Source organism: Triticum aestivum, chromosome 3B (genome assembly GCF_018294505.1).
Source record: "Triticum aestivum cultivar Chinese Spring chromosome 3B, IWGSC CS RefSeq v2.1, whole genome shotgun sequence".
NCBI classification, from domain to species: domain Eukaryota; kingdom Viridiplantae; phylum Streptophyta; class Magnoliopsida; order Poales; family Poaceae; genus Triticum; species Triticum aestivum.
Window position 1 is genome coordinate 807,785,708 of NC_057801.1, and position 12,359 is coordinate 807,798,066.

Genomic DNA, 12,359 nt, shown 5'->3' on the forward strand with positions numbered 1-12,359 from the left:
AAGAAGACCAGAGGTTGAAGAAGCACTACGGCCATTGGATGGACATTGTACGGTCACTGGAGCTAGAATCGTGCATATTGACTAAGATGACAAAGTCCTCCGTCCCCGACAACTTAGTAGGCCCACTAGTCAGCCTGCCAATATACTGGGTCCCAGCTAACAGGGGGAGTATTCATTTTTTTTGTGCGTAATAAGGAGGCACTTCCTTGCGTGCGAAGATATAGCTGGTGGGTCCGAGTTGTCAGCGGCAGTAATATTTTTTCGCGAAATACAGAGGCCCTTTCGGTGGGTCCCTGATGTCAGGTGGAGGAATCATTATTTTGCGTGTAATAAGGAGGCATTTCCTTGCGTGCAGCCGTGGACCCAGCTGTCAGCCTCTCCACGTACAGTCCACTTCAGATGCATGTCGGCGATTTTTCATATAAAAAACTTTTTCATCCGAGTTAGTATGCAAAAGTTATGCCCATTTTTACAAATTCTCGAGAGATTTTGCAAATAATGTCGAAATTCATATTTGCAATTTTTCCCAACAACTAGACCACATATCACATGGGAAACTTATTTTCTTTTATTTTTTTGACATTTTCATCATTTTCTTTTTTTTTAAACTGAGAAGGCGATCCACCGGGGGGGGTAGAGTTTGAAAATGGGACCTTTAGTAGTAGCGCGGGTTTTTAACCCTCGCTGCTGCTATGGCACCACTTACTAGTAGCGAGGGCTAAAAACCAGCGCTACTGCTATCTCCCTTAGTAGTAGTGAGGGTTAAAAACCCGCGCTACTACTATGGCATGTCCCGGGGGGCACGGTAGAGACCGCTTAGTAGTAGCGAGTGTTAAAAACCCGCGCTACTGCTATCTACTTAGTAGTAGCGAGGTTTAAAAACCTGCGCTTCTAGTAAGTAGCAGTAGCGAGGTTTTTTAACACTCGCTACTAGTAAGATTCTGTGTATAGGCTTTTCCCTAGTAGTGAGGGGTGTCTCATAGCGCAAAACGGACGAAACGAACTTGTATTGGAGCGCTACGGTCGAAACGGGGGTCCTGTTTATCGGGAGGGGTGTGGCGTACCGCAAAACGGGACTCCACGGGATATTGTTCATCTCCACCGTCGACCTCCTCGAGCCTCCACGGGCTACCGTCGACCTCCTCCAGCCTCCACGGGCTCCTGTTCATCCAGCCTCCACCGCGCGCTACTCCACCGGCTACTGTTCAACCACCCCTCCACGGGCACCACTCCACCGTCTACTGTTCATCCAGCCCTCCACACCACGGGGTCCTGTTCAACCACTCCTACACGGCCACCCCTCCACCGTCTACTGTTCATCCAGCACTCCACACCACGGGGTCCTGTTTATCCAGAGGCAACGCCACTGCTCACTGTTCATCCAGTTAGCAGCAATATCGAAGGAATCGCTCGATCGGGTTCAGTTAACAGCCATCGATCAATCGCTCGGGTTCAGTAACGCGTAGCCTGCAGTGCAATCGCTCGGGTTCAGTTAGAGCCCAACGCCTCGCTCGGGTTCAGTTAGAGCCAACGCCTCGCACACACGCGTGTACCTATACGAGAGAAACGCGCATCACTCGGCCCCCAACCTCCCACCGTAAGCGGCAACTCCCCGAAATTTTCCACCCCCTCGCTTCTACCACGGTTTTTTCCGTCATGGATGGCCCAAAGAATGTCATGCAGCTGCGTCTCTGGCCCGCCCAGGACGAAAAGCCCATTTTCTGTCATGATTTTTTGTCATAGGAGTAGGAGCCCACCACATCTATGATGATACCGGATTTTTTCACAATTATCGTCATAGAAGTGTAATATGTATGACAGAAAAAATTTCGTTCGGCCCAAAATGTCAAGGATGTGTCTTCTTTTTGTAGTGCTGGTGGGTCCCAGCTGTCAGGTGGAGGAATCATTATTTTCCATGTAATAAGGAGGCACTTCCTTGCTGCGGCCGCGGACCCAGCTGTCAGCCTCTCCACGTACAGTCCACGTCCGATGGAAGTCGTTCCTTGACCACATTGACCACGCCGCACCGAGAGCACCACGGCGGTGGACGACGGCGAGGCCTAGGAAGGGGACGACGCGGAGCCGGGGAAGGCGCGGCAGTGGAAGCCCGCGCGGATAGGAGTACGAGGGTTCACTGGTTCGGCTGCGGTGTGAGGCTGCCGTCGCCGTAGGGCCTGACCAGTGGTGGGAATAGTAGGGGGTGGTGAGGCCTCCGCGGCAGCACAACCGGCCACGGGAGGCAGGACCATGCGGCACGACCGACGCTGCTTTGGGCGACTGGAGCAAGAAGACCAGAGGTCGAAGAAGCACTACAGCCTTTGGATGGACATCGTACGATCACTGGAGCTAGAATCATTCATATTGACTAAGTCGACGAAGCCCTTGGTACGCGCCAACTTAGTAGGCCCACAAGTCAGCCTCCCACCAAGGTGGGTCCCATCTAGCAGGGGAGTATTCATTTTTTTGTGCGTAATAAGGAGGCACTTCCGGTGGGTCCGAGGTGACAGCAGGGCGAACGTTTATTTCGTGAAATACGGAGGCCCATCCGATGGGTCCCAGCAGTCAGAGCGGAAACATTTTTTTCGCGAAATAAGGTGGCCCGTCCGGTGGGTCCCTGCTGTCAGGTGGAGGAGTAATTATTTTGCGCGTAATAAGGAGGCACTTCCTTGCAGCCGCCATGGACCTAGCTGTCACCCTCTCCATGTACAGTACTCTTCCGATGGAAGTCGGTCATTAACCACGTTGACCACGCTGCACCGAGAGCACCAGGGCGGTGGACGACGGCGAGGCCTAGGAAGGGGACAACGCGGAGCCGGGGAAGACGCAGCAGTGGAAGCCCGAGCGGAGAGGAGTACGAGGGTTCACTTGTTCGGCTGCGGTGTGAGGCTGCCGTCGCCGCAGAATAACATGGGGTGTGGATGAGTGGAGGGATGGCCTGGCTTGCGGTGGGAGTAGTATGGGGGCGGTGAGGCCTCCGCGGCAGCACAGCCGGCCACGGTAGGTAGGAGCAGGCGGCACGACCAGTGCTGCTTTGGGCAGCTGGAGCAAGAAGAGCAGAGGTTAAAGAAGCACTACGGCCGTTGGATGGACATCGTACGGTCACTGAAGCTAGAATCGTTTATATTGACTAAGTTGACAAAGCCCTTGGTACGCGCCAACTTAGTTGGCCCACAGGTCAGCCTCTGAAACGGTGCGCCCCAGATGTCAATGGGAGGAATCATTTTTTGGGCGGCCGAAGCTAAGAATATCCGAGATTGAAGAAGAAGCGCGACATCCATTGGATAGACATCCAACGGCAACTGCTACCAGAACCGTGTGTTGACTATAATAAGTTGACAAAGCCTTGTATACGCGTGAACTTAGTTTTTTTAGGGGACGCGTCAACTTAGTAGGCCCACAAGTGTGTGACAGAGAACTTATAGCCCATTTGCGATTTTTAAGAAGGTACAACCCATTTTTGAATTCTAATGGAATTTACTACATCCCATTTATAGTTTGTTAAAACTACATCCCATTTTCTAGCTAGGACAATGACTAATAGTTTCAACCAACCGTTGAAGACAGAATTCAATAAAATTTCCCATATTTTGATGGGATCCGAAATATTTTTATCCCGAAATTTCTAGTCAGATTAAACATAAATTTGTATTACGTAAAAATTGTACGGAACATTGCGCGCGCAACAATGAAAATTTAAGATTTTCAAAATCCATGAGTAATATTTTATAAACTAATTTCGTGTTTGGTGCATTTTTTTATAGTTACTACCTAGTTTTTATAATTACATCCCATTTATTATTTTTAAAGCCCATTTTCCTGTTAAGCCTAAGGCATCCCTCCTAGGAAAGATTTGCAGCCCAGCGGGGCGGAGAATAACAAGTTGACCTTGCCTGGGTATTCCTCAAAAAAATGTAGAGCTGGGCTAGCCATTTTCATCTTCAAAAATATAATATATCTAGGCTGGATATCTGGCCTAGGCTAGACGGGCCATAGCCGACCAGTTAATACCCTGCTCTCCTCTGAACAACAACAAAATCATCGCCAAGAAAAACTCTGCAGTGCTCACGCCTCAAAAACACAAATACTGGTCGAGCTGCTTGGTCCCATCTGTCGGTTGCACCTTGTGCAATTCTCTTGTTTATATTGACTACATAGGTTGACAATGGTGTGGGACCGTGATGTCAGGAAACCAGGAGGAAGCAAAAAAAATTTAGTTGTACATAATAAGGAGGCACTTACGTACATACGGCTATGGCCCTAGTGGGTCCCTAGTGTCATCCAGTCAAAATAAAGTCATGTCCTGAATCCTCATGTTCGTTGACGATGTTAACAATGCTCGGTGCCATGGCGAGTGCAACAACTCGAAGGACGACAGAGAGGGCCTCGCGTGCCCTATGGATGGTCTGATACAACGCCCGCTGCTCATTCAGGAAGCCAGGATCATCGGACACCTATGAGCACCTTCGAGAAACTAAGATGGCATGAAACAGTAAGGCCGCGCTTGGGAGCTCCCGTTTATTTCAAACCTGTATTAACATACAAGTGTAATTTACTCGTCATGGGAAACAATGCGTAAAATATAGGCGTAATGAAACCAAGGGCCCGAGGTCTGTAAGTAAAACCGGCGGGTTACGCGTGTAATTTGAGAGACCAGTGTATATTTTACGAGCACTCCTATATGGACGACATTACCAGACGATACATGCATGACGTGCGTATCATGCCATCCATGGGCAAGGCTGAAACAGCAGCTAAAGGCTGGATTAGCAATCGTCCGAGTGCCGTTCAGCGTTTTTATCGTGTGTGTAGTACTTTCAATATTTTACTAGTCGAAATCGACCAACCAAGCGCTTCGCCCGAGATAATCTGCTTTTATTTACAAGCATCAGTTTTACAAGCGGTTTTGGTTGGAAAATGAGGATCCAATCACGGCCTAATATGATGAGTTGGTCGGAAGATCATATGGTTTCACGTCTAACCTACCCGACTTGTCGTATAGGCTATGAATGAAACATAAGACGATGAACTTCTTAAGCATAGAAACAACAGAAGAGGATGATCTTCTTAACAAGCAAATCACTGGCATTAGATCGACATGCAAAACAATATGAAGCATTATTCTCAGGAGGCACGGTGAACAGCTCGTGATGCCGCATGCCACAACTTTCCATGCTCAACTTTGCAATCAAACACAAGGCCTGGCATTACATAGACAATATTCAGAAAAAATCTTAACACAGGAATATCTCGGCAGAGTAACTATTTACTTCTAAATTGAACACAGGAATAGGAGAAAACAATCGACGCTGCTCACAGCAAGGGCGTCCCACTAAAAAATATCAAATGCATGTCTTCTCGCTAACTTCAATGAGCAAATTTTGACAAGGTTTTCCAATTCCAATATATTAAACTAACGTCTTCTTGCTAACATCAATGATTAAACTTTGACAAGCTTTTCCTATTCAAAATATGTAATGCCTATTATCGTGGAGTCCTGTCATAGCTTCTTGTACTTGTTTGGGCACTTTTTGCCCAGTGCACTCCACGTGTTGTAGAATTGCCAATGCTCTCTGCAGACTAGTCATGTCATGAGCGTCTAATAATACTCTATAAAGCTTCTTGGTAATTCCTTCTATAGTGTAGTGCAAACAGTGACTGCTTCTTTCTGCAAAGTGGAACGACCAACTGGACCCAGTAATGCAGCAGTTTGCCTTGGACACATTAATTGGCTCCTTTTGTGTAGTTCAACTAAAATCAAAGTCGGAATAAAACCGAGCTTTAATTTTGATATCCCTGTAAGCAACAATAGGTATAAGGGAAACAATTACTGAGAAATAATGGTTGATGACTTGTACTCCCAGAAGAAAAGCATCTACTGATCTACCTTATCTTAATGGGAAACAAAGCAGGAGAGTAGCAATTCTCCATCAGTGTGATTCATTCATATTGACTGAGGCATTATCTTAACAATGCCTTGTTTCAACATGTATAAAGAACGACAAAGCAGAGAAGTACCATTCCTAAAATAATGCAACTGATTTATTTTAACAGAGACATTATCTTAACAATACCTTGGTTAAACATGTAGAAAGAACTACAAAGCAGGATAGTACCATTCCTAACAAGTGTTGCAGTTTTGAACTAAGATTCAATAGTTAATTAATTCTGAGAGTGGCATTGCTTAATTACTAGCAGCATTAGATTAACGTAAAGCATAAACATTTCCAGGGGAGGGTGGGCACAACAACACCTTGTGTTTACATATACTTATAAAGGGGGTGATGCAGAGTTTGTTGTAACAAAGCAACAAGCATCATGTCTGGGTTGGTACCATTTTTGTTCACTACTTAATGGGAAAACAGAGCAATACAATAGCTTCAATTCAACATTTATTTAAAACAGTACCAATACAAGTAGCACAACGTCTCAAAACACACTGCACGATCATGTGGATGAAGGCAAGTACCAACCTGTCATGACGCTCACAAGATAACCTATGAATCTGCCAACACGAATAGGAAATTCAATCTCGCTTTGCGCAGTTGCACTGAAATCAAGCAAAGTGTTTCGCGTAGAGAAGCAAAATGTCGCAATAGCAAAAACTTGAATAGATATCCCTATTTAAACAGAGGACAAAAAGGAATCAATTACTGGCTAATAAAGGAGGATGAAACATGCGGCCACAAAAATGGTAATCTCGCCAATCCCTAACTAGTGTTGCAGTTTTGAACTAAGATTTAGTAGTTAATTCTCAGAGTGGCATTGCTTAATTTTACCAGTGGCATTAGATTAACAAAAAGCATAAACCGTTCCAGGGGAGAGTGGGTGCAACAACACCATGTGCTTCCATCTACTTATAAAGGGGGTGATCCATAGTTTGTTGTAACAAAGCAACAAGAATCATGTCTGGGTTAGTACCATTTTTGTTCACTACTTAATGGGAAAAGAGAGCAATACAATAGCTTCAATTCAACATTTATTTAAAATAGTACCAATACAAGTAGCACAACATCTCAAAACACACTGCACGATCATGTGGATGAAGGCAAGTACCAACCTATCATGACGCTCACAAGATAATGTATGAATCTGCCAACACGAATAGGAAATCCAATCTCGTTTTGTGCAGTTGCACTGAAATCAAGCAAAGTGTTTCTGTCAGTGGGAAACGACACCTACGGGATCACTGGAATCCCTTCTACGGTTGCGGGGCGCGGGGATCGTGAGGAAAGTGGGACTAACAGACGACACAAAAGGATTTACCCAGGTTCGGGCTGCAAAGATGCGTAAAACCCTACGATCCTGCTTTGGTGGATGTATTTAATGTTCTTGAGATCTTGAACTAGCTCTGGGTGCTGCATGGTTCCAAAGAGCCGAATCCCTTCCCCTTATGCCATGGGCCTCCTTTTATAGGCGGAAGGGGCTGCCACGGTGGCACACAGGAGGTGGTAAGGGCTACAGTGTTGCGAGCTTATCGCTCGTATTATAGGACAAGGCGCATTTAATGCAAGGCTTAGGTGTTCCTTCGCTTTATCGGGGACGGGGGCGAGGCCTGTCCCGTCCGTCGCTGCTCCTCTTTGCTACGACACACGCCCTGGCCAGCAGTGCATGCAGTGCCATGTAGGCAGGCAGGCAGCTAAGGTGGCGCGATGGTGGAGCCCTCACGAAGGTTTGCATGTTGCCACGCAGGTGCCTGCCCAGCTGGCTGGGTTGGCAGCTGCATGTGAACGGCGGCGAAGACTTGGCTAGCGTGGGCCTGCCAGTGGCCCTGCCGGTGTGCTTGGCGAGGGCCTTGTCGGGTGGCCCGGCAAGGGTCTTGCCGTGGCACGCTGGCTTCCCCGGCAAACACCTTGCTGGGGGCTTTGTGGGTTTCTTCGGTGAGGATGGTTGCCTTCCTGTCCTCACTTGATCTTGATTATTCTATGTCTTCACAACAATCTGCATGCCACCACGGTGGTGCCTCCCGAGCCCTGTCCCAACGCTTTTGTCGAGCGCTGGTGGGCTCAAGGGTGGCTCACTTCGGTTGGTGTGGTCGAGCTGCCCCGGCAAGGGTCCTTGCCGTGGAAACCTGCTACGCCTATCTCGTCTTTGTGGGCTTGGTCCTTGTTGTTGCTTCGTTTGTCTTGTGGCTTTGGCTTCTCTCCGGCTTCCCTTTCCTTCCATGCTATGTGTGGCTGTGGTGGGAGGCTCTGACTGCCCGTGCACAAGTAGAGAGGTCAAAAGCAGAGCCCCTACTTTTGTACACCGACAGGAGCCTCCGGGCCTGGGCCACACATAAGCGTAGCACGTTGTGGGGCCAGGCCCAGAACGGTGCGCGGGCAGTTGGTGCGGATTTATACCGCGGCCACTGTTCCGTCCGCTGCGCTTCCCCACGACCCGCGTTGAACGCATGACGTGGGGGTCATGCGCGTGCATGACGTGGGAGGCATGCGTGGGACAGCGCTCGTACGCATGCGTCGAATCATAGTTAATGGGAAAGGAGGCGGCCCGCGCCTTCCCATAAAAAGGAATAACCGCGGGTGCGCTGCTCACTTTGCCCCTTCCCTGCGCCTTCCTGCAATCTGAGAACCGCCGCCTCCTTCCTCTCGAGCCTCTCTGCTTTCGTCCATCGCCGCCGCGCTTTCGCTATCCTCTGCTTTTCCGCTTTCCGCAGTCGCCATGGCGCCCAAGCCCACCAAGAGCAACGGAGCGGCAAAGGATGCCGGCTTGTCGGAGCAGCCGGAGAGCGAGCTGGTGGCGCGGTGGGTGCAGTCCGCCTATTTCCCCTCGACGGCTGGCGTGCCCGAGCTTCGGGAGATGTTCAAGTGTTTATGGGGCGTGAATACGGGGGGAGAGAAGAGAGGGCCTCCGGCCACGACCGTCGTCCCTGCCAGCGCCGGGACCTTCGCGCATCGGTACCCCTTCTTCGTCGATTATTTCTTCTGCGGGCTCTGCCCCCTGTCGGTGTCAAAACCGGCGGATCTCGGGTAGGGGGTCCCGAACTGTGCGTCTAGGCGGATGGTAACAGGAGACGAGGGACATGATGTTTTTACCCAGGTTCGGGCCCTCTCGATGGAGGTAAAACCCTACGTCCTGCTTGATTAATATTGATGATATGGGTAGTACAAGAGTAGATCTACCACGAGATCAAGGAGGCTAAACCCTAGAAGCTAGCCTATGGTATGATTGTTGTAATGTATGTTGTCCTACGGACTAAAGCCCTTCGGTTTATATAGATACCGGAGAGGGCTAGGGTTACACAGAGTCGGTTACAATGGTAGGAGATCTACATATCCGTATTGCCAAGCTTGCCTTCCACGCCAAGGAAAGTACCATCCGGACACGAGCCGGAGTCTTCAATCTTGTATTTTGTAGTCTTGGAGTCCGGCGGACATTGATAGTCCGGCTGTCCGGACACCCCCTAGTCCAGGACTCCCTCAGTAGCCCCTGAACCAGTCTTCAATGACGATAAGTCCGGCGTGCATAATGTTCGGCATTGCAAGGCGGGTTCCTCCCTTGAATAATCCAGAGAAGATCATGAACACCAGGATAGTGTCCGGCTCTGCAAAATAAATTCCACATTCCACCGTAGAGAGAATAAAATGTACACTTAGTTCAATCTGCTGACGTATTATGCGGCGTGACATCACACCGCCACCAAGCCTTTGTTTGAATTATTATACCACCTCAGCATGTTTAGCGAAGCGGTTTCCTTGGCACGTCTTGTCAAAGCAGAGATCATGTTCCCCTTATTCCGGGATTCTCATCAATACGTGCATGGGTAACCCAACTGCGCCATTGATGGTGGCGCTTGGGAGATAAGCGAGTTTTACCAGGCTGGTGGGGGACGTATAGTTTTGTCCGCCTATATATAAGGGATAAGGATTCACCTTCTCACCTATGCCTTCTTCCTCCTTTGCTTATTCATCCCCGCGAACTCAAGCTCCAACGCCCGAGCTCGCGCATCTCGCCTCGACCTTCTCCGAATATGTCCGGAACGGGAGGTAAATGGTTAGCCTCCACCGTCAAGGAGGAGGACATCACCAAGCTGAGCAGCGCCGGATACCTTTCCGGTGATATCGCGCATCGGCTGCCCGACGAGGGGCAGCTCATCCCTACCCCCAGGCCTCATGAGAGGGTCGTCTTCCTCCCCCACTTCCTCCGTGGACTGGGCTTTTCGCTCCATCCATTTGTCCGGGGGCTCATGCTTTACTACGGCCTGGATTTCCACGATCAGGCGCCGAACTTTATCCTCAAATCTCGGCGTTTATCGTCGTGTGCGAGGCCTTCCTCTACATCCGGCCCCACTTCGGCCTGTGGCTCAAGACCTTCAACGTCAAGCCGAAGGTTGTGAAGGGTACGCAAGCGGAATGCGGAGGCGCCATGTTGGGCAAATTGCCCAACGTCCCTTAGCTGGAAGGGACCTTCGTGGACTCCGTCAAGGGGTGGCAATCGGGGTGGTTCTACATCACCGAGCCGCGCAAATCCACATGGGCGGCGGCCCCCGAGTTTAGATCTGGCATCCCCACGCTGCTCACCTCCTGGAAAGAGAAGTTCTTGCAGTGGGGGAATCCGGTGGAGGTGACGGGACTCCGAGCATGTATCAAGAAGATGGTGAGCAATAGGCTCAGGCTCGTCGACGTGGTCCAATCATGCTCATCCGGCGGATCGTCCCATGCCAAGAACGGGCATTTAATTTGTGGGAGTTCAATCCAGAACAGCACCAGGCGCTAAGCGGGTGCCTGGAGGGTGCTGTTCAAGGGTGCCGAAGCCCCCGCGTCCGCGACCGAAGACCGCGGATTCAGCTCGCAGCATCCAACTGACGAGGTAAGTGATTCAATCCCATTACGGGACACTTGTGATAATTATATTGACTCTAGTGAGGTTTCATTTTGCCTCTTCCTTTGACATGAATTTATGGAGAAGGACAAGCTGCTCATCAGCCCGGCTCCCATGCCAGAAGACCCAGTGAATGCCCGCTTAACAGGGCTGCTGGTTCCGGCACCGCACGTGGTGCCGGAGAAGAAGGCCAAGAAGGTAGCCGCGGGGACTCAAAAGAGTTCCCGCAATCAGGCGTCTGATGACGACGAGGACTCCTCTCCTGAAGACGAGGAGGAGGAGTACTCTCTCCCGGAGGAGGGAGAGAAGAAAAGGAAGGCTTCCCCCATCGGGGAGGCCGAAGGGTCCAAGAGGGGGAGAACTATCCCCCCGGACAGTTCCGCCAACATCAGCATTGGTGAGGATGAGTGGCCTCCAAGGGCCAGGCGTCCGGCAAGATCGTAAGTATCCGGATCCTTGATGTGTAATTTCTTTTATGTCGCGTAGTATCCTTCTAACGCCGCATTCTGCCCGTAGTCCGGCCAATGATGATCTCCCCGACTCATCGAGCGGGTCATTGGCCTCGTCGGATGTGAATTCCATCCCGACTGCCTCTACCCCACGCGCCGACGAGGACGCCGAGGTGGGATCCCAGAGAGGGACCCATCAGGAGGAGGCTCCGGAGGCGCCGTCAGGCAGCCTCCCGGACTTCATGCCGGACTCTACATCGGAACCCGCAGTGGTTCCAGAGTCCGGCAAGCGGCCCCTTCGAAAGAAGGGCAGGACCGTGACGCCGGCAGCCTCCGTCCAACTGGAGGCGCCGGACAACCTGCTGGAGGCGCTTAAAGGCGCTTCCATCGAGGAAGAACACTGCACTATCATGAGTGCGGTGATTGAGAAGGTTCATCTCGCTAAGAGCGGGTTGACCGAAGCCTGCAGCAGCCTTCTAACAGGCTTTGAGGTAAGAAGTTAAAATTATGTAATGTAATACCGCATAGACAGTAGCCCCTGATGCTTAGTTCGGTGTTCGGAAAGAAAAGCCGGACTAAGGATCTTCAACAAGATATACGCAGGGTTGCCTAAAATATGTCAATATGGGTTTGCAGGCTGCACTGCTGACCTCTGCCGCACTAACGGCGGAGGTTGACATGCTAAAAAAGGATCTCGAGCGGTCCGAGCAAGGGCTCGGCCATGCGAAGAAGCAGCTCGAGGAAAAAGAATGTGAGTAACACCTCTTTGAATAAGTACCTTACAGAAAAGGATTTTGGTTGCAAATAAAATTAACAAGGATAATATGTGCATTGCAGGGGCCACTAACGAGGTGGCAACCCTGAAGGATGCTGTGTCCGTGGCCGAACGCAGTGCGGCCGCGGAACAGGCTGAGCGAGAAAAGCAAGAGGCACGGGTGGCGGAAGTTCGGCAAGAGCTCCAGGTTCTCATGGAAAAGCATGAGAGTTTGAAGCGTGACTCCAAGACTCGAGAGTCCGAGCTTGCCTCGGCTCTCGAAAGTACCAAGTCCGCCAAGGCCGAGGCCCATAAGGCCCTTCAGGAGGTTGAGGACA